Source organism: Camellia sinensis, chromosome 5 (assembly GCF_055761805.1).
Source record: "Camellia sinensis isolate YWXY chromosome 5, ASM5576180v1, whole genome shotgun sequence".
Lineage (NCBI taxonomy): Eukaryota > Viridiplantae > Streptophyta > Magnoliopsida > Ericales > Theaceae > Camellia > Camellia sinensis.
The window spans coordinates 179,362,621-179,387,493 of NC_138965.1; the positions used below are offsets into that span (position 1 = coordinate 179,362,621).

At 46.9% G+C, this 24,873-nt stretch overlaps 1 pseudogene; it reads left to right on the forward strand.

Moving 5' to 3' along the window:
• Positions 1–19,674: 19,674 nt before the first annotated feature.
• Positions 19,675–23,334, forward strand: LOC145791908 (uncharacterized; annotated as a pseudogene).
• Positions 23,335–24,873: the final 1,539 nt, after the last annotated feature.

The window sequence follows — 24,873 nt, forward strand, 5'->3', positions numbered from 1 at the left end:
AGTACTTCTTGCTCGGTTCAAGTCTCACGGCCATTGAGAGGACCGAGATGATTGAGTTTTTGATGGCGAATATCGAAGTCTTTGCATGGTCGCCTTACGACATGCCTGGCCTCGACCCAAGTTTTATCTGCCATCACCTCAATGTCTTCCCTGGAGCAATGCCAGTCATCCAGCGAACAAGGAGATCGGCGTTGCATCACGCCGAGGTAGTAGCTGAGAAGGTAAAGAACCTGCTTGAGGCACGAGCAATTCAGGAAGTGCACTATCCTCGGTGGATTTCCAACACAGTAGTGGTGCCTAAGAAGAATGGGAAGTGGCGAGTTTGTGTCGACTACAAAACAGTCAACCGAGCCTGCCCCAAAGACAGCTTCCCTTTGCCGCGCATTAACCAGCTAGTGGACTTGACGGCTGGACACAATAGGCTCAGTTTCTTGGATGCGTACCGCGGTTATCACCAGATCGCCATGCACGGGCCTGACCGAGAAATCACCTCTTTCACAACTCCAAGGGGACTTTTCTGCTATCGAGTTATGCCCTTTGGTTTGAAAAACGCCGGGGCAACCTTTCAGAGAATGGTGACCAAAATGTTTGCTCCTTTGCTCGGCCGGACAATGGAGGCTTACATCGATGATATGGTGGTAAAGAGCCGACATGAGGCAAACCATTTGTCCGACTTAGCCGAGATGTTTGCCATTCTGAAGAAGCACAAGCTGCGCTTGAACGCCTCAAAGTGTGCCTTTGGCGTGGGATCCGGAAAATTTTTGGGATTCTTAGTCACGAACCGAGGCATCGAAGCAGACCCTACTCAGATCAGAGCCGTGCAAGAGTTGAAGCAGCCCAGCTCGGCTAAGGACGTGCAGCATCTGGCCGGGATGGCCGCCGCGCTTAATCGATTTATAAGCCGGTCATCAGATCGCTGCCGCCCTTTCTTTCAAGCATTGAAGTCAAAGTTCTCATGGGATGACGAGTGTGACCGAGCTCTGGCCGAGCTCAAGAATTATTTGTCTTCTCCGCCGCTGTTGGTTACACCAGAGCCGGGTGAGGAGCTCTACCTTTACCTTGCCGTCTCCCAGCACGCATTGAGTGCGGTGCTAGTCCGGGCTGAAGGAATCAAGCACCTCCCAATTTTTTATGTAAGCAAGACCTTGCTGCCGGCCGAGACGAGGTACTTGTCGCTGGAAAAGCTTGCGTTGGCATTGATGATGGCTTCAAGAAAGTTGGCACATTATTTTCATGCTCATACCATCGTCGTACTGACCGAGTTTCCCCTCAAGGCCTTGTTTGAACGCGCGGACTTTTCAGGCCGAATTCTAAAGTGGGCAGTCGAATTGGGACAGTTTGATGTGAAGTTCCAGCCGCGCACCGCAATCAAAGCTCAAACCTTGGCAGATTTTGTCGCCGAGTTCTCACCTGGCACTCATCCGATATGCCCGGTCGACATTGCCGAGGCAGATGATGAGATGCACGCAATGCCAACCGAGGAACAACCAGTTGAAGGAGGAAGCGCTGCGGAGTTAGCGCGCACCATGGATGTTCCCTCCGTTTGCACGGTCATACCACCTGGTGATGCGATGACGGAGTTGTGTACCATCAACCCATCCACTCTGTCCGGTACCGCATCGCCAAGGGGGGAAGAAATGGTTCCACACAGCTCCGAACTTGATGATTCGCCTACGGACTTGGGCATTCCGAACCAATTTGCTGAGTCCGGTGCCGAATCATCAAGGGGGAAAGGAATGGCTCCACGTAGCTCAGAACCTGCGGCCGGCTTCACACCGCAACCTGATGATTCGCCTACGGACTTGAGCATTACAGAACAACTTGCTGAGTCCGGTGTCGAATCACCAAGGGGCACTGAATTTGAGCCGGTCAACACCGAACAAGACACCGCACAACTGAGCAATTATGATCACATTGCCCTTCGCAACTCTCAGGACCCATCTGACTGCTGGAAGCTTTTTGTGGGGGACATGTGGAAGCTTTTTGTTGATGGAGCGTCCAACCGCCATGGTGCTGGCCTAGGCATTGTTCTTATATCCCCGGATGGCCTAACCATTGAACACTCTATCACGCTTGGCTTCCCGGCGTCTAACAATGAGGCTGAGTACGAGGCACTTCTCGCCGGGCTCAAGAGCGCAATTCAGATGAAGGCTGCCGAGCTCCTGGTCTACAGTGATTCCCAGCTTGTGGTCAACCAAGTTTCTGGGATTTATGAAGCAAAGGACGAAAGGATGGCGAAGTACCAAGCTCTTGTCAGGGAGCATATCAAGCAGTTTGAGGCAATTAGAGTCCAACAGATTGGCCGGGAAGAAAACAGCCGAGCTGATGAATTGGCCGGTCTCGCCTCTATGGTGGATAATACTTTTCCAAACCCTCTTTTGATTGACTTCCTTCCGCGGCCAAGCATTGAACACGCCGGGCAGACAGATGTACTCTGCGCCGCGCTCAGTCCCTCCTGGATGGACCCCTTGATCTTGTTCCTCAAAGACCGGACCCTTCCAACTGATAAGAAAGAAGCACACAAAATCCGGGTGAAGTCAGAGTGGTTTTGGCTCTCTTCATCTGGCGCATTATATAAGAAGTCCTTCACTGGTCCTTATTTAAAGTGCGTGCACCCGAATAGTGTGGAGGCCTTCTTGCACGAAATTCATGAAGGCATTTGTGGCAGCCACATAGGAGGCAGATCCTTGGCCTACCGTGCTATTTCGCAGGGATACTGGTGGCCGTGCATGCAGGCCGACGCACAAAATATGTCCGCAAGTGCGAAAAATGCCAGAAATTCGCCATCAGATCCACCAGCCCGCCAGGGAACTTCTTCCCCTCACCAGTCCTTGGCCTTTCGCCATGTGGGGGCTAGATATAGTGGGACCACTGCCAACAGCACCGGGCAACCGGAAATTCTTCATCGCGGCCACAGATTACTTCACAAAGTGGGTTGAAGCTGAGCCCTTAGCAACCATCAAAGAGAAAGACGTGAAGCGATTTGTCTGGCAGAACGTGGTCACGCGGTTTGGCGTTCCCAAGATTTTGATCTCTGACAACGGCACCCAGTTTGACGGTCGCCTATTCAGAGGATTTTGTGAAGATTTGAAGATAGAATTCTACAACTCTACCCCGGCCTACCCGCAGTCCAATGGTCAAGCCGAAGCATCGAACAAGACTATACTGGATGGGTTGAAGAAACGGCTGGAAAACGCCAAGGGCAAATGGGCTGAGGAATTACCCAGCGTCCTTTGGGCATACCGTACAACCCCGCGACGTTCTACCGGGGAAACTCCATTTGCTTTGGCTTACGGCATGGAGGCGGTCATACCCTTGGAAGTTGAAATGCCCACCCTCAGAAGCGAGAGTTTTGAGCCCGAGCTGAATGCCGAGGCTATTGCCTTGGAGCTGGACCTAGCGGAAGAGCGCCGGGAGAAAGCCCTCATCCATGTGGCCGCCTACCAACAAGAGCTCTCCAAGAAGTATAACAAGACAGTGCACCCCAGACCGTTCAAAGTTGGTGATTGGGTTTTGAGGAAGATTATGGGCAACACCCTGGTGCCAGGAGAAGGCAAACTAGGGGCAAATTGGGAAGGACCATACAAGATCACCGGTCTGGCGGGCAAGGGGGCTTATCACTTGGAGGATCTAGAGGGAATAGCAATACCCCGGCCATGGAATGCGGCCAACCTGAAACTGTATTATTTTTAAGCTTTTGCTTTCTTTTCCTGTGCAAAGAAATTTTTTGGCTTGCACCACAGTATGTAATTCTTTTTGTCAATTTATAGAAGTAATTTCGCCTAGCACTAGCACTTGGATTGTTCTTTTAATGTTTAAAACCGAGATGATGTACTCCGGTTGGAAGAGTTGGTGTTTTGTCCAACTTCGGATTCCCAACCGAGATGATGTACTCCGGTTGGAAGAGTTGGTTTTTTGTCCAACTTCGGATTCCCAACCGAGATGATGTACTCCGGTTGGAAGAGTTGGTGTTTTGTCCAACTTCGGATTCCCAACCGAGATGATGTACTCCGGTTGGAAGAGTTGGTGTTTTGTCCAACTTCGGATTCCCAACCGAGATGATGTACTCCGGCTGGAAGAGTTGGTGTTTTGTCCAACTTCAGATTCCCAACCGAGATGATGTACTCCGGTTGGAAGAGTTGGGGTCTTGTCCAACATAGGATACCCAACCGAGATGTTGTACTCCGGTTGGAAGTGTTGATTTGTCCGACTGTGTTGCAACCGAGGTGGTTATTTCGGTTCATGTATTTGTCTTGTTCTGCTGAAGTGCTTTGACCGTGTTATGTATTCCGGTCGACAAAGTGTTCAAGCTATGAGTTATACCGAGATGTCTTGCTGAAGACAGAACTGATTACAGCCGTGCAAACACTTGCAAAAATTAGAATTTTTCATTGATAAGAAATTCACTACAAAAGGTGGGGACAGAGCCCGGTTACATCAAAAGAGTTGGAAGCAAAGATACAAAAACAAGGAAAAAGAAACCTAAACTAAGGGGGAAAGATTGGTGAACTCATCCTCGGCAGCATCAGCATCAAGGTCAATAGCTTGGCTTGCTTCTTGGGCGCCGGGCTCATCGTTGCCGGGCTGCTCTGGCACCTCGGCCTCCTCCTCCTCGGAATCTGTCTCGCCGCCTCCCTCTTCAAGTCCCTCCTCGGCCTCAGTTTGCAAAGCGCTGAAGACGTCGTTTGCATAAGGCACGAGGTAGACCGGTAGCGAAGCTGGAGGAGGGTTGGCAAATACGTCGGTGTCAGAGCTTTGGCCGAGGTGTTCGCAGGCGGACTTCCAACCGGCCTTGAAGTAGATGTCTTGGGTTGCAAAGACCTGCTTCTTGTAGCTTTGCTCGGCCTCGTTGAAGCCGGCGTTGTTGGCAGCCCGGCAAGCTTTCCTCTTTGCCTTCTTCTGGGTGTCCACCTCGGACTGGAGCTCCCTTTGTTTTTTCTCGGCAGCATTCAGTTGACCTAGCAGCCTGTTATTATCAGCGTTGGCCATCTCAAGGGAAGCCTTAGCCCGGCCGAGCTCAGCTTGGAGGCTCTCGACCTGGCTGGCTGTGTCGTTAGCCTTTTGCCGAAGCCTGTGGATGCGCTCCAAGACAAGATGTTGTTTTTGAATGGCCTGCACAAAAGCGAAGTAGATTAGAAAGGAGACCGAGAAGAAAAATTACCGGGCAAACACTTTGTGAAATTTTCAGAAGAACTCCGACTTACCCTGGCCATGGACTTCACTGAGGATTTTACCAGCCGGGTGTCAGGGACGTGGTCGCTGCCTACCACGTCGCCCGGTAGGAGAAATGCTTTGGAGAGATCGAAGGCGAGCAAATGTTCTTTGTTAGCCTTGATCGAAGCCGTCGCCGGGATGTCTTGTCCCCGGTGCTTCAGCTGAGGACGCCATGCGGGCACGGGGGCAGGAGTTTCAACTGGATGTTCGGTTGTTAGCTCGGCGACGAGCTCGGCAGAGGGATCTGCCCTTGGTCTTTTTCCAGCCCGGCGCGCTTCTCTGCCTGATTGCCCGGCAGCAGGAGAAGCAAGGGCTACCACGGCTGCACTCGATTGACCGGCAGCCGGGGAGTGGGTGGCGACATTTGGTATCTCGGCTGAGGTCGCGGTTAGAAGGTTTTTGATTCTGCTGCGCTTTGCCATCTCTTGTTCCTCGGTCAGGCGAATGAGTGGAATGTCTGGAAGGGTAGGATCTGGGGGTGGCGAAGGAGCTCTGAGGAAGTCGGTTACTCTACTCCGGCGCGGGGCAGAATACCTATATGTCGGTGTATAGCCTAGTAAATCGTTGCAATCCCGGTGACGGTACCTAAGCACGGTCCGGATTGCTTCGACGTTGGGGAATTGGTAGTTGGCTTGCAAGGCTTGGATAGCTGCAAAAGAAACAGGAAACCGGTTAGCTACAAGGCAAAACGTTAATCTAAACCGAGCAAGCTTGAATGACTTACATGAAGAACCGAAGTCCTTGTTTATAAACCAGCCCGGCACCTCGGCTGTTTCGTAATTGCCCGACACCTAGAAAAAATCATCGTCGTGAAGATCTTTATCCGGGGTGCCGGTCACAATTTTTTCCATGCCCGGTCTAATCTTCAAGTAATACGGTAGGCCGTCGCCGGTGTGGCCCATTGTGTATTGCCGTAGTATCTCGGCTAGACCTAAGTGGGTGCCTAGCCGATTGTTCAGTTCGTGAACGCCGTTGATTATTCTATAGGTGTTGGTTGACACTTGGGTGGGCGCCAGCCCGGTGCGGCGGAGGAACTCGGTTATGAGAGGGTTGAGCGGGAAACGAAGCCCCCCTTCAACGATTGAGAGCACGGTGAAGGGGCATTGGTCAACTCTTCCCCAAGGAGTGGTCTCCTCCTCAGCCAGTTCGAGATGAACATCGGCCGGAATGCCGTAATCCTCTCTGAAGGCTGCTAGCGCGGCTGGAGTTTCCACTAGGAAGCGGAATTTCCCCATTTGTGGCCGGCTTAGAGTATCCCGGCTGAGGGGTTTGGCGCTAGTTATTGGATGCAGCTCGGTCCTGAGAGCCTCAGGAATGACAGTGGTCCCCTCGGACTCTGCAGGAAAAGGATGGCAAGTGTTAGGTGTTAGCGCGGTCGCGCAAAAGGAGCTGGATTTTAGCTCGGTCGTCAAGGCTGCCAGACCACCTCGGTTGTTGATTCTATCTAAGGAGCCCGGTCGGCCAAGCAGGCCAGATGTTAGCCCGGTTGAGCGACCAAGTCCTTTTGATTATCTCGGTTTTGCTGGGTTTGAGACAAACATGTTATTTGCTCGGTCAGGTGGGTTTTTTGGATCAAAAGAAGATCAGGAGCCCGGTTCGCTCCAGTTCTTCAGTGTTCTTCAGGAAGAAGAAGAACAACAAGAACAGAGGGAGGTTTAGTACGGATTCTAAGGCCTATACCCTAAGAAGCTACGTTTTTGTACCCTAATGTGTGTAATATGAAATAAAATAGCAACTAGGGGGATCGAAGATCTTACCTGTGAAGAGCTCGAGCTGTCCTTCCAAGCACGAAGAATGGCAGTCGAGATAGAGGAGAGGGCTTGAGCTTTGGATCGTCAGATAGTAGAAAGGCAGTAGGAAGAAATGGCGTAAGGAGGTCGTGTGTATGTAAGAGTGAAAGGCCGCCAAAATTCAAAACTCTGGCACGGGCGGCGGGTTGGCTGCCCGATGACCAATGGCAGCCCGCCACGCGTCCCTATTTATGGCGATGTCAGGACTGAAGTGACGGGTTGAAGAGGCGAAGAGCCAGCCGAGCTACTTTTGGAGAAAAGATGTCAGCCGGGGAATATAACCGGGCAAGTTTGCAGACAATTATGTCAACTAGCCCGGACGAGGTTCGGCGTCTTGAAGACCGGAGAAATGTTATCTCGGTCGAAGTGAGTAATCCCAGTCACGCTTTCGCGGACGGAATTAAGGGGCAATTGAGAGGGTGATTTATGATCTGGAGTTGGGCCGAGATATCGACCGAGCAGGTTGAAAGCCCAGCAGTGCATTGGGCCGAGATGACCGACTGTATGCCCAGAGAAGGGCTGCCAGAACTTGGGCCGGGCAGAGTTCGGGCTGTGTGCCACCCTGGACCGGACAGAAACTGCTCGGCAAGGCAGTGCTCGGTCGGGCCAGGATGCTCGGTCCGAGGATGGCCGAAGCCAGATAGGCCGAGCGACCGGTGCCCGGGAAGGCGCGGACATCCGAGGAAGTTGTCTGACCGGCAGAGAGGCCGACCCCAGGAGGCACCTCGGGCTAGGCTTTGCCGAGATGCCGCCTAGCCCGGTCCTCCTCAGTCTTGGCCAGTGAAGTGCTAGGGTATGGAGCACGGCATGGCACAACGGATAGGGCAGCTCGGCTGCCGAGCTCCAGCTGTGATGACAGGCAGTTGAGGTTAGGTGATGAATGGCATGGTTTATGCTGACAGATGGGATAGCAGAGCCACGTGTCAGGAGATGACTGGGAGTGGATATGGGGCTCAGAAGGTATATAAGCATGCCTGCGCCCCCCATACGCAACACGAACATCCCTGTAAGGAATTCTTACACTCAAATACTCTCTCCCTTCTCTCTATCCATCCTTAGGTGTGTGCTAACTTGACCGTCGGAGGGTTTTTCCGGCCACACACCGCCGGGTAGCTCACCATTACTTGCTCGCAGGTGATCGGACGTCGACGGAGCTAGGAAGAAAGGAATACGGGCTTGCCGGAATATTTGCTCCCCGTACAGTTACCGTCGTCGATCAAGGGGTGGCGACCACGATGGTTCTACGTGTCTGCCAATGGGGGGCTGGGAGTGCGCACCGTTTGGAAAGTACCCATCCGGTCGGTGGAGCCGAAATTAGGGACAGCTGTGGAGGGGAGGGTGAAGGAGTGGAGGGAGAAAGAAAACGCCATATGGGACGAGCTCGTGCAGCCGTCGGCATTGTTTGAGGCGGGGTTGGGGCCGAAACCAAGTAGTGGGGACCTCGACCGAGTAGAGTTGGAGGCGAGGAGAAAGGCTCAGGAGGTGGAGGATCAGGCCATTCTGGCAAAAGCCCAACAATTCAAAGAGTCCCAGGCCAACCGACCGCCAAAATCGATTGCGAGGGAGAGGATTCGGCCTCTTCCCAAACCCTTGGGAGAGAAAAACTTAAGCGATTTTGTGCCACGGCCGCCCCCAATAGACCCTTTGAAAGAGAGGTCTTTGAGGGAGATGGAGGCGTTGGGCGTGGGGAAGAAGAAAAAAAGGGTGAGGTAGAGTGAGGAAGTGCCTACCCAGAAGAAGAAGAGGGAGACAGGTGCAGAGGAAACCAGTGTTGGTAAGGGGGGGAAGTGGAAGGGGTCCCAGGGAGGGTAGGTGGCCTAGAGGCGGTGGAAGTTGGTTCAGAGGGGATGAAGGTTGTGCCAGTGGTGGCAACGGTCGCCGTAGGGGTCGCAGAGGCCGCCCCCAAAGGGCAAGTGGGGGATGAGGCAGCTGGCCTAGAGCCAAGGAGGGAAGAACAGCCCGAGGGGGGTCTTACATCTCAAGCAGGGGGGGTCAGTCTAATACGGCGATCTACCATGCTCGTGCGGTGGCGGGGCGGCTGGAAGGGGAAGAAGGCCCAGCCAGGGCGGGAGCAGACCGCTTGGTAGGGGTGGTAGAAGAGGCAGCCTTGCGCTCGGCATCCAAATTCAATGAGGTCGAACTGCTAAGGGGTTTGTACTCCGCTCAAATGGAGGTAACCACCTTAGCAGGGGCTCTGCTGAGGAAGGCGGGGGCTGCCAAACTCAAGGTAGATGAGGCCAGGGCTCAGTTTGCCAAGTTAAAGAAGAAAAGTGCAAGTTGGGAGAGTGCCCATACTGAGTTGCAAGTAGTTAAGGTGGAGCTGGAGGACACATGCCGCCAGGTTGTGTCGCTCGAGTTCCAGCTTGCTGGCGAGCAGAAGAAGGTGGAGGAGGCCCAAAGAGCTTGCGCCGTCGCGGTCGAGCGACATGAAGAGGCCATGAGTAGTAACGAAGAGCTGGTCAGGCAAAAAGATAAAGCCGATGGCAAAGTGGGCGATCTCCAGAAGGAGCTGGAGGGAGAGCGCGCCAAGGCAGTGGAGGAGAAGGAGAGGCTTCAGAAGGAGTTGTAAGTAGAGAGAGTGCAGGCGACGGCGGAGAAGGAGAGCCTGAAGAAGGAGTTGGAGGCAGAACGGGCAAAGGCTACGTCAGAGAGGTCGGCCCTGCAGAAAGAGCTGGACAAAGAAAGGGTAAAGGTAGCCTCTGAAAGGGCGGCTTATCCCGATCTGTGCGTCGCAGCGGTGGAGCAATTCAAAGGGTCGGCCGAATTTCAGACGGTGGTTGATGCCGCGGTTGCGAGTAGCCTGGCGGGGCAAGAATCTGGGGGGGCGGGCCCATCGAGGATGACCGCTGGAAGCAGAACTGATGCAGAGGTGATTGCAAGCTTCCAGCAGTCTGACTTTTATAAGCATGAAATGGCTGAGTACTGGGACAGTGGTTGGAAGATGTTCAAACATAGAGCCGAAGAGTTGTTCCCAGGCTTGGACCTTAGTAGTGTAACGATTGGTGAAGACGATGTGGCCCAAACCCCCCTGGATGAGGGCATTGAAGAAGAAGACCTCCTCTCCAGTGGGGAGGAGTAACTGGGGAGAAAGAGACACTTTGTTGTTTTTGTTTTGTTGTTGTTTTTTTTTTTTTTTTTGAAATGAATATTTGTTTATGAACTGCTGTAATGAACTTTTATACAAAGTTGTGGATGAATAAAATTTCAGTTGTGTTTGTTATTTGAATATTGCTGCTTGTGGATCTTAGATAAATGAGGCCTGGGCAAAGTGTTTGTAGAACTCCTCGTTAATAAGAGCGAAATTGAAGCTTGTAATAAACTTTTGTGCAAAGTGGAATTTAAAGTTTAATAAAATGATAAGCCTGAGAAAGGTAAATGTAATAAAATGATGGTGGAATTTAAAAACTGCGCAATGCAGAGTGGAATTTAAAGTTTAATAAAATGATAGGCTTGAGAAAGTTAAATGTAATAAAATGATAAGAACATCTATGGAATTTGGACTAAGCAAAGAGTGGTGTGAAGACGGGGGCCTGGAATTGTGACTAAGTGTGTTAGTGAATTCCACAGGTATGAAGTTTTGCATGGGTGGTTTGGACCTAGCCCTATATGTTAAGTCTGCACGAGTGTTTCATGCTCAGTCTGGATGGAGCGTCTAGCGCGCGGTCCGGCTGCCCAAGGAGGCTCATGCTCGGTCTGGCTGATGCTTTAAGTGCTCAGTCTGGCTGAGGCTTTTAGTGCTCTGTCTGGCTGAGGCTTTTAGTGCTCGATGTGGCAGAGGCTTTTAGTGCTCAGTCTGGCTGAGGCTTTTAGTGCTCTGTCTGGCAGAGGCTTTTAGTGCTCTGTCTGGCTGAGGCTTTTAGTGCTCTGTCTGGCTGAGGCTTTAAGTGCTCTGTCTAGCAGAGGCTTTTAGTGCTCAGTCTGGCAGAGGCTTTTAGTGCTCTGTCTGGCTGAGGCTTTAAATGCTCTGTCTGGCTGAGGCTTTTAGTGCTCTGTCTGGCTGAGGCTTTAAGTGCTCTGTCTGGCAGAGGCTTTTAGTGCTCAGTCTGGCTGAGGCTTTTAGTGCTCTGTCTGGCAGAGGCTTTTAGTGCTCAATTTGGCTGAGGCATTTAGTGCTCTGTCTGGCAGAGGCTTTTAGTGCTCTGTCTGGCAGAGGCTTTTAGTGCTCTGTCTGGCTGAGGCTTTTAGTGCTCTATCTGGCTGAGGCTTTTAGTGTTCTGTCTGGCTGAGGCTTTTAGTACTCTGTCTGGCTGAGGCTTTAAGTGCTCTGTCTGGCAGAGGCATTTAGTGCTCTGTCTGGCTGAGGCTTTTAGTGCTCTATCTGGCTGAGGCTTTAAGGCCCCATTTGTTTTGGGAGATAGAATGGAGGGGATTGATAGTGAGGGGATTAATAGTGAGGGGATTATTAGTGAGGGGATTAGTAGTAAGGGGATTGATAGTGAGGGGATTAGTAATGAGGAATTGTTAAATTATTTTTATATAAAATAATAAAACAAATAAAAAAATATAAAAAATTAAAAATTATATTTTTAAAAAAATTTCCCATATATAAAAAATAAAAAAAAAAAAAATTTCTAATCCCCTCACTATTTTTCTAATACCATCTCTACCTCCTCCTTACCAATCCCCTCTCCAAGGGTATTAGTAATACCAAGGGACTAATAGTCCCAAGGCCTTCTCCCAAAACAAACAAGGCTATTACTAATACCTTGGTATTAGCAATCCCAATACCCTCTCTTTCACCCAAAACAAACGGGGCCTGAGTGCTCTGTCTGGCAGAGGCTTTTAATACTGCAAATAAGAATGTTACCGAGACAACATATGGATAGTTGAGATATATAATCAAGAAGTTACATTGTGTGGGGGAATATCAAGAATGTGTGAATTTCCCGAAAAGAAAATGCAATAACTGAGCAATACAAAAATAGGAGCTTATTGAAAGTAGCGTTTAAGGTGTTCGGCGTTCCATGAGTGGGGGAGGTCTCGACCTTCCATGTCCTGAAGTCGGTAAGTGCCTGGTCGGGGTTGGGCTTTCACAATGTAGGGTCCCTCCCACTTGGCTGCCAATTTACCCTCAGCCGGATTTTTGGTAGCGAGAGTTGCTTCTCTCAAGACAAGATCCCCTACAGCGAACTCCCTTGGTCGGACCTTGCGGTTGTAGTGTGTTCTCATTTTCTGTTGGTATGAGGCCAAGCGGACAGCGGTGGTCTCTCTAAGTTCTTCAATTAGGTTGAGGTCAGCCCGACGGAGTTCTTCGGTTAGTGCTGGATCCGGATGTGAAACCCTGGGAGTAGGCAAACTGACTTCTACTGGGATAACCGCCTCAGCGCCGTATGTTAAGCGGAAAGGGGTCTCCCCAGTGGGCGTCCGAGCTGTAGTGCAATAAGCCCAGAGTACATTCGGTAGCTCCTCAGCCCAAAGTCCCTTAGCAGCTTCTAGCTTAGTTTTGATTATCTTCAGGAGAGAGCGGTTGGTGACCTCGACTTGGCCATTGGCCTGGGGATGACTACGGGATGAGAAACAAGGTTGAATCTGGAGGTCGGCCCAGAACTTCCTGTACTTGGCGTTGTCAAATTGTTTACCGTTGTCGGAGATGATGGCCTGAGGAATGCCGAATCTGCAAACGATCGACTGCCAGATGAACTTGGTTGTGTTCCGCTCGGTAATGGTGGTGAGGGGTTCTGCCTCTACCCACTTGGTGAAGTAATCAATGGCGACGATCGCGAACTTGGTCTAGCCTCGGCCAGTAGGGAGTGGTCCGACAAAGTCGATCCCCCATTTGGCGAACGGATAAGGGCTGCAGAGTGTGATCAACTTTGTAGGGGGTGCATGGGGGATGTTGGCAAAATGTTGACACTTATCACATTTGACAACGAAATCGGTCACATCTTGATTAAGGGTGGGCCAGAAATAACCGGTACGGAGTATCTTGTGGGCTAGAGACTTACCGCCCGAGTGATTGCCGCAGATGCCCTCATAAATTTCTTGCATCACATAAGTTGCTTGAGTCGGATTGAGGCACCGCAGATAGGGGCATGAGAAACCACATTTGTATAAGATGCCGTCGACGAGGATGTAATTGGACGATCGTGCCTTGACTTTGGCGGCGTGCTGGTGGTCATCCGGAAGTTCCCCCACTATCAGAAATCGAAGGATGTCCGACGCCCAAGGGATGGGCTCATTTTGGAGGAATTGTACTTCATGTTGGTCGGGGAAAATGGCGGGGTGGGATAGGTACTCGAGACGGACGCCACTGCTGAGGGCGGACTGGTCTGCGGAAGCCAGCTGGGCCATCTCATCTGCCTTAGAATTCTCTGCCGGGGGAATGTGCCTGATCTGGAAGGTGTTGAAAAGGTGAACCAGGGGAAGTGCAAGATCCCTGTAAGTCCGCATTGTGCCTTCCTTGGCGTCAAAATCGCCCGTGATCTGCCTGACGATGAGCTGAGAGTCGCTGAGCACTCGGATATGGCTGACACCAATGTCCCTGGCTAGGCGAAGGCCTGCTATCAGTGCCTCATATTCAGCCTCGTTGTTACTGGCCTCAAACAAGAAACGGAGAGCACATTTGAAATAACCACCCTCAAGGCTGGTAAGAATGAGGCCAGCCCCGCTACCTTGCCTACGGGATGATCCGTCGACGTTGAGGGTCCAAGAGTGAAGGTGTTTTGGCTCGATGGGAGCTGGCAGGGGTAGAGGGGCAGTGGTTGGGGTAGGATTAGTGAATTTCAAGATGAAGTCGGCGATAGCCTGTCCCTTAATTGCTGTTCGAGGGCGGTAAGAGATGTCAAACTGGCTGAGTTCCACAGACCACTGCATAAGTCTGCCGGAAAGTTCTGGTTGCTGCATGACTTTCTTCAAGGGTTGGTCGGTGAGGACCACTATGGAATGGGCTTGGAAGTAAGGACGGAGTCGTCTAGAGGCAGTGACCAAGGCTAAGGATAATTTTTCTAACAAGGGGTAATTCTGTTCTGCTCTCCTGAGAGCCCGACTGATGTAGTAGACCGGTCGTTGGACAGAGTCGTCTTCCCTAATAAGAGTTGCACTGACTGCGATGCTTGAGACGGCCAAATAGAGGAAGAGGGACTCGCCCGTGATCGCTTGTGAAAGGAGGGGTGGATTGGCCATGCACTGCTTTAACTGCTGGAAAGCCTCTTCAGATTCAGTTGTCCATTCAAAAGTTTGCCGAAGAACTTTGAAGAACGGTAGGCACTTATCTGTCGCGCGAGAAATGAAACGGTTGAGGGCTGCAACTCGTCCAGTTTGGACCTCCTTGACCGTCCTGGGAGACTGCATCTCAATCAAGGCCTTGATCTTTTCAGGGTTAGCTTCAATGCCCCGCTGATTGACCATAAAACCCAGGAACTTCCTGGATCCTACGCCGAAGGCGCATTTCTCTGGGTTGAGCTTCATTTGGTACTTGCGTAGCGTGGCGAAGGTCTCCCGCAGGTCGGTCAGGTGATCAGTGGAGAGTTTGCTCTTAACTAGCATGTCGTCAACGTATACTTCTATATTCCGACCTATTTGGTGATGGAAGACGGCATTAACCAACCGTTGGTAGGTGGCCCCAATGTTCTTTAATCCGAATGGCATTACTTGGTAATGGTAGGTACCTCGGTCGGTGATGAAGGATGTATGTTCCCGATCGGACGGGTGCATGAGAATTTGGTTGTAGCCGGAGAAAGCATCCATGAAGCTGAGCATTTGATGACCGGCCATGGCATCGACTAGTAGATCTATGCGGGGCAGAGGATAGCTGTCTTTGGGGCAAGCTTGGTTCAGGTCAGCGTAATCGACACAAAGTCGCCATTTGCCATTGTTCTTGCGGACGAGGACCACGTTTGACAGCCATTTAGGGTAGTCGACATTTTTGATGAATTGGGCCTCAAGGAGTTTGTCGACCTCTGCGGCTATAAGAGTATTGCGCTCCGAGTAAAAGATGCGCTGCTTTTGGCGGTACGATCGAAAATGAGGTTCAACGCTGAGGCGATGAGTTATAAAAGAAGGGTCGATGCCTGGCATATCTGAATGAGTCCAGGAGAATACATCATTGTGCTCGGTCAGAAGTGCAGTAAGGTCGGCCTTGGCTTGGGGGGATAGCTGGCTGCCGATCTTAGCAGTTTTCATTGGGTTGGTGGGATCGATTGGAATCTCAACGAGCTCCTCCACCGGTTCGCCTTGGACCAGTTCATCCTCATCGCGGGCGTCAAGTCCTTCAATGATCATGGCCTCCTTCAACTTGACTTCCTTGAGTGAGGCGACATAACATTCCCTGGCGATGGTCTGCTCTCCCCGTACCGTCCCGACCCCCTGGTCGGTGGGAAACTTTATGGCGAGGTGATAGGTTGAAGTGATAGCTTGGAAAGCGTTGAGGGCGGTACGACCGAGGATGATATTGTAGGCAGAGGGACAGTCGACCACAAGGAAGGTGAGTAACTTGGTAGTCTGCCGTGGGTATTCGCCAATAGTGATGGGGAGGTCAACGGAGCCGATGGAGGTCACCCCGTCGCCAGTGAAACCGACCAAGGGGGTTTGGAGAGGGGACAGGCTTTCTTCCCCAATTTTGAGCAGGCGGAAGCAACTAAAGAATATGATGTCAGACGAACTACCGTTGTCGATGAGAACCCGCCTGACCTTATAGTTGGAGATAAGGGTAGAAATGACGAGGGGGTCATCATGAGGATAACGGATTCCTGTACAATCGACGTCCATGAAGGTGATGGGCTCTGTCCACTTCTTGGGCTGCTTGGAAGGTCGGTCTACCGTGTCCACTGCTTTGTCCGAACCTTGCCTTATTTTCCTGAGCTCTGCTTTCTGAGTGGAGCGGGACGGTCCGCCACAAGTAAGGCCACCAGAAATGACTCGGATTTCACCAACTGGGGGAGGGGGGTTACCTGGGGGTCGAGGCTGTTGTGGGAGGCGGTCATGGCCTTGGGCAGGTTGGGTTGGCTGTCAAGGTGGGGTACGTCGGCGGTTGCTTCTGAGGGGCTCTGTTCGTTGCCTCTGTTGCGGGCGGGTGTCTGTGAATCGGCTGAGACGCCCTTGACGAATGAGGGTCTCGACCTGATCCTTGAGGTTGATGCAATCATCAGTGTTGTGGCCGTGGTCCTGGTGGAAGCAACAGTATTTGGACTGGTCTTTCCGGTTGGAAGGGGTCTGTGAAGGCAGGGGCCATTTGAGGGGGTAATCTCGCTGGATTTGGTGGAGGACTTGTTCTATAGGAGAATTGAGGGGTGTGTACCGCTCAAACCGACCGGGGGGTCGTACTGGTGCTGACCGGTCAGTGCGAGGAGGTCGGTCGGGATATTGGGGCGTTTGGCTGTTATACTGGGTGTTTCTTGGTTCTGGGTCTTTTCTCTTTTCTCTGGGGGGTGGGTTTTTGGATATTGGATCTTGGCGAGCGGCCAGTGAATCTTCGACATTCATATATTTCTGAGCTATGGATAATAGGGCTGCCATAGAGGTCGGGAGGTTTTTGGAGAGGGAGAAAAGGAAATCGGACGATCGCAGCCCGGCCATGAAAGCCGTAAGGATGACCTTATCGTCATTCTCCGCTACTTGTAGGGCTTCGGTGTTGAAGCGGGTAACGAAGCTACGTAGTGACTCCCCCTCGGTCTGACGGATGTTGAGGAGTTGGGTTGCAGGACGACGTTGGCGTTGGGCTCCAATGAAATGGCTGAGGAAGGAGTCGCTGAGATACTGGAAAGTGGAGACAGAGTCCGCCGGTAACTGACCGAACCACAGTCGGGCTGACCCCTTCAGTGTCACGGGGAAAGCCCCACACATGATCTCGTCGGGGAAGGCATGAAGAATCATGAGTGTACGATAGGTCTCCAGATGGTCGACTGGATCTGTCGTACCATCAAAGGAGTCAATGGTGGGCATCTTGAATTTGGCGGGCAAAGGTTTGTCTCGAATGGAGGCAACAAATGGTGAATTTGCCGTGGTAGAGGGTTTATTCTGAATGTTCTAGATGACTCCTTGGAGTTGGAGCTTCATTGCTCGGAGCTCAGCGTCCCAGAGTGGAACGTGGTCCCCCTGGTCAATCAGTAGAGGTTGGACGCTGCTGGCCTCCCCTTCAGGGGCTGGTGCTACGACCGACGGGTGTGGGGGTGGTGGTGGCGGATTTATGTATGGGTGGGGAGGTTGCAAAGCTTCCAGGTTGGGTGGATGGGGCTGGGGGGTAGTATGGCTCGGGGTTCTTTCTTGGTTGGGGGGAATATCTGGAGGTGGTGGAGGAGGAATCGGAAGGTTCCTTTGGAGTAAGGCATTTATCAAGGCTTGGTTTTGTTCGGCCATGTAGTTGATGCTGTTGGTAAGCTCGATAAAGTACTGTGGTGGGTTGTTTGGATTGGGGGGGTCGTTTTGACGGTCGGTAGCATTATTGTGAGAAGCCATGGATCTAGTCGTGACCATGCACTTTGACGGGTATGAGAGAGAGGGTGTTGGAACGGGGCCTCCGGCGACAGTGATCACAACTGGCGCGTGGAGCAAAGCATTCCCACAAACGGCACCAACTGTTGATACCGTTGGTCCCAGTGGATGGATCAGACTGGTCCAAGCTCCCCAAGGCCAAGCCCAGAAGATCGAGCCCACCAGATATCCTGCAAACAAGTTCAACGGGGAGCGGGGTAGTCCCCCAGTGAACCCTCCGACGATCAAGTTAGGAAGAGAAGTGGAGTATATGGGAGAGGATTCAAGATAGAGAACTTAACCTTTTTCTTGTTTACAACATTTGCTTATATCCTTTTGTCATCATTTCGTTGTCCCTTCCGACCTGCTCTCCTTGCCGAAAGCCTGTGCTGTAGCTTACCTTGCTCAGGGTAAGGGGGTCCTGTTCCGACGGAGAGGTGTTGTCATAATAAATGCTGTGATGGACTGCATTAATGATGATGTGTAGTGGCAATAACTTTGCAGATCTTTGTCTGCTGATGTGGCTCGTCCTCCACCCGCCGCGTGTCTGAATGCTGTTGGTTCTTGGTGCCATATTGGATTCCAGCTGTTCCGGACTCCATCGGCAGGGTTATGCATTGGGCCCCGAATGATGGGTTCTGGTTATTTATAGTGGTTCATGGCTTTTGTGGGCTTGTCTATGTCAGAAATTTTAATAGAACTTTTAGAATCTCTAGCATTGCTCTATATTAAACTCAGATTGAATTTGAGAAATCTATAATAGATATGATTTTAATAATTTGTGTTGGGAGATAAGCGTAATAAAATGAAAATTATATAATTATTAAATTGACTTAAATGTTTTTATAGATGGTATACACAAAAAAATTCAAGCACTTCTCTCAAGCATGGCTTGAGATTTTGGTGCTTGATTATTTGTAGTCCAAATTTGCCGACTTGTCCATCAATTGGGTAGATAAAAGATAATGTCTACCCAAGTTTTCTGTTTTTATTTATTTATTTATTTATTTTATTTTAAATTTTATTTAAATTAAAAAAATAAACAAACAAACGAATAAAAAACTGCCCCACTGTACGCTGTTTTGTATCTTATGTAATGGATATTGATATATCTTGTATTGTATCCATGTTACATAAGATATCACCTTTTCTCATATAAGTAGGCACTAGTTTTTAGTACTGAAAAAGCCATCAAACTAGATTCATAAAAACCTAGTGATTGACGAACCAAATTTGTTATAAAAAAAAAAGAAAGAAAAAAAAAACGTTAAACCAAACTAAATTAATATAAATCAAGTAATTGACAAAACAAAATTTCCAAAACATAATAAAATTGCACAATTGAAGATCTAAATAATGGAACACCTTTGAAATGTGTCATATTCACAACAAAGTAGTGAGTATTGATCTTTCCACTGTTTCTGATCAAACATGAGTCTTTAAAGAGTGAATCTGACAACATTGAGAAGTCTATAAAATTATGATTTGCTACTGACCATCATAGTTCTTGAAAACCAAATCAGCGCAACATGCTGGTCTCTCCTTTTATTTATTTTTAATTAAGTAAAAGAAGTATATAATGGTAGTTATCTTCTTGTTCGCTAGCCAAATTCATTTCATCCTGGGTCTCTCGAGTAAGGATCCTCGGTCGTCTTTTCCTGCGACCCTCCCTGCCGCCCTCACCAAAACGAGGTCGTTTTGGCCAAAACGATGTGTTTTGGTTAGTGTTTTTTTTCTTTTTTTGAAAACCCAAAATTTGAGTTTCATCTTCTTCTTCCTCTTCCTCTGATATGTTCTGTTTAGCCCTAACATATCAACAGGTACAAAGAGAGAGAGAAAGAGAGAGAGAGAGAGAGAGAGAGAGAGAGAGAGAGAGAGAGAGAGAGAGAGAGAGAGAAAGATATATATACATATATATGGAGTATAGACATCCATCCTGCAAAATGAAGAGATCAAACACAAGTGAATTAGTCATAGATAGATTTATGCTATGTTTGGGTTCATTAATTTTTTCATTTCCTTCTCTGTTTCATGCACAAACCCGTCTACAAAAAAATTATTTAAACATTATTAGGAGATTTGGAACAACTTTTAAGAAAAAGATTAATATATTGAGTTCTTGTATGGTTCCCTTTTTGCTGGTGTACTGCTACTGAATTTAAAGAGTGGGATTGAGAGCAAATGTAAGCTCAATGATAGTATCATCTATAAATCTAGTTAAAACAAAAATAAATTTCATATATATATATATATATATTATATAATGAAGATTGAAGATTTGGGGAGAATGAAGATTGAAGGGACCACATCTTACCTCGGCTCGCCTCACTGCCGAATCAATGCCACCTTGCCTACCGTCGCCGTCCTCCGACTCTACTCCTTTCGTTTCGTTTTTCTCCTCTCCTCTGTTCATGGTCTTCTTTGATGGTTGGGGTTCACATCGACAGAAGAAAAAAAAAAATTGAATTTAACGCCAAAACGACGTCGTTTTGGAACGCCGCAGAAAGTGCCGTAGGAAACTGCGACCGGGGATCCGGACTCCGGTCTCTTCAAGTATCAAAGAAGAAATCTTTCTAAGGACTCTACTTCAATATTTTTCAATTTATTTTATTTTATTTACTTTTTAAGGGGATAGGATCTAGGGGTGGGTGTGAAGATAATTCCAATCTATCTATCTATTATATAAGGGAAAATGTCTTTTTAATGAGAATGCATATGACACCTTCAAAGTCCCATCCCAAAATTGTTGATTTTTTAATTTACAAGATAGATTAGAAAAAAAGTCTATCAGCCAATCTATTTAATTAATTATTTAAAAGTAGTTACTCTTTAATTTATAGATTTCAAAACGAATGACTTTTAAAAAGGAAACAAAGTAGTGAGTATTGATCTTTCCACTGTTTCTGATCAAACATGAGTCTTTAAAGAGTGAATCTGACAACATTGAGAAGTCTATAAAATTATGATTTGCTACTGACCATCATAGTTCTTGAAAACCAAATCAGCGCAACATGTTGGTCTCTCCTTTTATTTATTTTTAATTAAGTAAAAGAAGTATATAATGGTAGTTATCTTCTTGTTCGCTAGCCAATTTCATTTCATCCTGGGTCTCTCGAGCAAGGATCCTCTGTCGTCCTTTCCTGCGGCCGTCCCTATCGCCCTCACCAAAACGAGATCGTTTTGGCCAAAACGACGTGTTTTGGTTAGTTTTTTTTTTTTAAAAAAAAAAATCCCAAAATTTAAGTTTCATCTTCCTCTTCCTCTGATATGTTCTATTTAGCCCTAACATATCAACAGGTACACACAGAGAGAGAGAGAGAGAGAGTATAGACATCCATCCTGCAAAATGAAGAGATCAAAACACAAGTGAATTAGTCATAGATCGATTTATGCTATGTTTGGGTTAATTAATTTTTTCATTTCCTTCTCTGTTTCATGCACAAACCCCTCTAAAAAAAATTATTTAAACATTATTAGGAGATTTGGAACAACTTTTAAGTAAAAAATTAATATATTGAGTTCTTGTATGGTTCCCTTTTCGCTGGTGTACTGCTACTGAATTTAAAGAGTGGGATTGAGAGCAAATGTAAGCTCAATGATAGTATCATCTGTAAACCTAGTTAAAACAAAAATTAAGTTCATATATATCTATATAATAAGGCAAGAAGCTTTTTGAAAATGTCTTAAATTGTATGTGAGATACATTTTAATCCAATGATCTAAATTGTCTCATCTCAACTTCAGTGGTTGAGATGTCTTTGTTTCTCTCTCTTTCTCTCCATCAATGGTTGATGAGGAAGGGGCTTTATTTCCCTCTTTGAGCATCAACGGCTTTATTTCCCTCTAATGGTCAGAAAATCTCTCTCTCTCCTCTCCATCACAAGTACTCATCTCCTCTCTCTCTCTCTCTCATTTCAATTTTTAAACTCTCTCTCTCTCTACCTGCATCGGAGCCCATCTCGTGCGACACCGACGACCACCGACCAGCTCTTCTCTGTGTGTTATCCTCTCTCGACGACACCACCGACCACCTCCTCTCCTCTCATCCTCCTCTTTCGTCTCTCTCCCCTTGCAAGGTAAACTGAGTAGAAGCAGTAGTAGCATTCAAGGCTCTCCAGGTCCAGGATGCACAAGAAAGATATTTGTTGGAGGTTTAGCTTCCACAGTCACAGAGGCTGACTTTAAGAAGTATTTTGAGCCGTTTGGGACCATCACCGATGTCGTGGTGATGTTTGATTACAACACTCAGAGACCAAGAGGCTTTGGATTCATCACCTATGATTCAGAGGATGCGGTGGACAAAGTGTTGCTGAAAACGTTCCATGAGCTGAATGGTAAAATGGTTGAGGTCAAGCGTGCAGTCCCCAAAGAGTTGTCACCAGGTCCTAGCCGAACTCCACTTGGTGGATATAACTATGGTGTGAGTAGGATCAATAACTTTCTCAATGATTACGCTCAAGGCTACTCTCCAAGTACAGTTGGAGGGTATGGTCTTAGAATGGATGGTAGATCATTTAGTCCAATCACTGGTGGTCGAAGTGGGTATGCTCCATTTGGTTTTGGTTATGGAATGGGTTTGAACTTTGAACCTGGACTGAACCCAAATTTTGGGGGAAATGCAAATTTGAATAATACTCTCAGCTATGGACGGGTATGATGGAGGAGGGAATGGAGGAAACAGTTCCTTTTTTAGCTCAAAGGCTGGGAATTTGTGGGGGAATGGAGGGCTCAATTATGGAACAAACTCAACAAGTCCGAGTGCCTATGTGGGGTCTGGAAGTGGAAGCATTGGGGGCACCTTTACCAACAGTGGAGTTAATTGGAGGCCTTCTCCAATTTCACCTCAAGGTGGGGGTAATGTATTTTTTGCTTGAATTTGAATTTTTAATTTGCTGTTCCGATTTTGAATCTAACTTTACACGGGCATAAACTGAATCTGACTTTGCAAATCATAATTTTAGATGTAGCAGTAATTCCTTTTCAAGTCACCACCATTTTTATCCAAATTTCATCTAGAGTGACTTTGAATCTGAATCAGACTCTTTTTAATCCCAACCCTTTTTATTCACATATTTTTATCTGAATCTGAATCTGACTTTCCACAGGCATAATTTCAGATTTTGCCTAAACTAGATGGAATAAATGTTTTCTTTCTCCTCTGTTAGGCAATATGCTGCAGCTGAAGGAGGGCAAGATCTGTATATGAGAGTTTCAGCTTCTGATTTAGGTATGTTCAATTTGAATTGTTTCCGTTGTTTGGACTTATAAAATTAAAGTGTAAATATATTTTTCATTCCTATAACTTAATTTTTAGTTTGATTCCAATTGTTTTAATTTCAACAATATTAACCTTAGATTTTAAATTCACAGTTTCAATTTGCCCCTTTGTCTATATGTATACATGTGCTACTGCTAATCATTGTTTAACTTTAATTAATGAAAATCATTTTGCAAACAACAATTCGATACAAAACATACTACAAGAGTGATGTGGTAATGACATTTTAAAAATTGTAAATCATTTTAATAGCTCTTTTAATTTGAGATGAATAGATACACATCTGTCACCTCATTTTGCGTAAAATTTTATATTTATATATTATCGCTTCTAATTAATTAATGGGGTACATGGCAGGTAGAATTTGTTGAATTGGCCATAAAAGGAACAAGAAATGTGCTAAATGCATGTTTGAAGGCAAAAGTGAAGAAGGTGGTGGTGGTGTCATCTGTTGCTGCTGTTATGGTGAACGCTAATTGTCCCAAGGATCAACCCATGGATGAAAATTGTTGGAGCGACCCTGAATTCTGCAAACAATTGGAGGTATCTATCTAATTAATTAGGCTAAGTCAAGCCCAAGGGTTGAGAGTTGGGGCCTTCTTATTGTTATTATTATTTTTTTGAAAATCACACTTTTAGTTTTAATCTTTTTGCTCAAGCTGTTAATAGTATATACAGTGAATTTCAATTCATAGAAAATTATGTACTTATTTCCAAATATCAATAAAATGAAATTTGTCTAAGAAAATGATAATAATAATTAGCAAGTCCATATGTAGAATTTATTTTATTTTATTTTAATTTTTTTTTGTACATGTACTAACTCTTTTTCTTCTTCTTTTTTTTTTTGGGAGGGGGAGGGGGAGGGAATATGGTGGTATGAATATGGTGGTATTGCCTAGGCAAAACGACAGCAGAAAGAGAGGCAGTGGAGTTTGGAATGAGAAATGAAGTAGTAGTCAAAATCATCATAGTTTGTCCAACCCTTGCCATCGGCCCCATGCTCCAATCCACCATCAATTCCACTATAAATAATTACCATAATATATAAGAATGTAACTCACCAACTTATAACATATGACCCGAACCATTTATTGCCTTACCATTCCTCAGAATAATTTAGCCATCAATATATAAATACAATTAATTAATTAATACCACTAAGAAATTTAATTCACAACCTTAATATAGGCTATTGCAACCAACTCCAAGGTAAGGCTATTCATGCGCAATTGCATTAAGTTTGAATTGTGAAAATAAACGTCAATTGGTTATTAATGTGTTATTTTTTTGTCTAATCTCTATTTAACTGGGTATAGTTTCCTTCTCTTTAGCTTCACTTCTATTTGTATCATATAAATTTTGTGTGTTTCAAATAAAGACACTTGCCAACACACAAATAATCATAAACTTAATTTTCAATTTCTTTTCAGATTTTCCCTCTGCTGCTCTCCAGCCCTGTTTGTCTTCTTCCATACCCTCGCTCCCGAAACTGCTGCTCTCCAGGTAAGATCACTCTTTTCATTTTTTATGGTGACTATGTACTAGGTTTTATTTGTTTATAGATTGTATACATTTTATTTGGATATAAATTGTATAGATTTTTTTTATAGATTCTATAGATTTTTTACAAAGAATTTGGATATAGATTGTATAGATTTTATTTGGATATACATTGTATAGATTTTTTTATTTATATATAGCTTTTTTACAAAGAATCTGGATTGTATACATTTTTTATATATATTATCTTTGTGGGTATGTTTTTATTTAGTTAGGTAATGATTTTAGTTTCCGCTTGAAATTTCAGGATTTTATCTTTGTTAGTTTCTGCGATACCTCTCTCTCTTTTTTATTTTTATTTGTGTTTGTGTTTGGCTGTGCAAAAGAATAATTTCTCCTAGGTTTCCTTTTCATAAATTTAATTTTTTTTCTTTCCTTTTAAACAAAGCCCAAAGTAACTGATACGGGTTTGTAGAGTCGTACCTTAAGTTGGTGAGATACATGACCTGTGAAATTTTGATAGTGCCGTATGAAGCCCAAAGTAACTGATATGGGTTTGTAGAGTTGTACCTTAAGTTGGTGAGATACATGACCTGTGAAATTTTGATAGTACCACATGAAATTGATGTCTGTGGTGGTGACCATTGTTTTTTACTGGGGTTAGAGAAATGGACGTTTTGA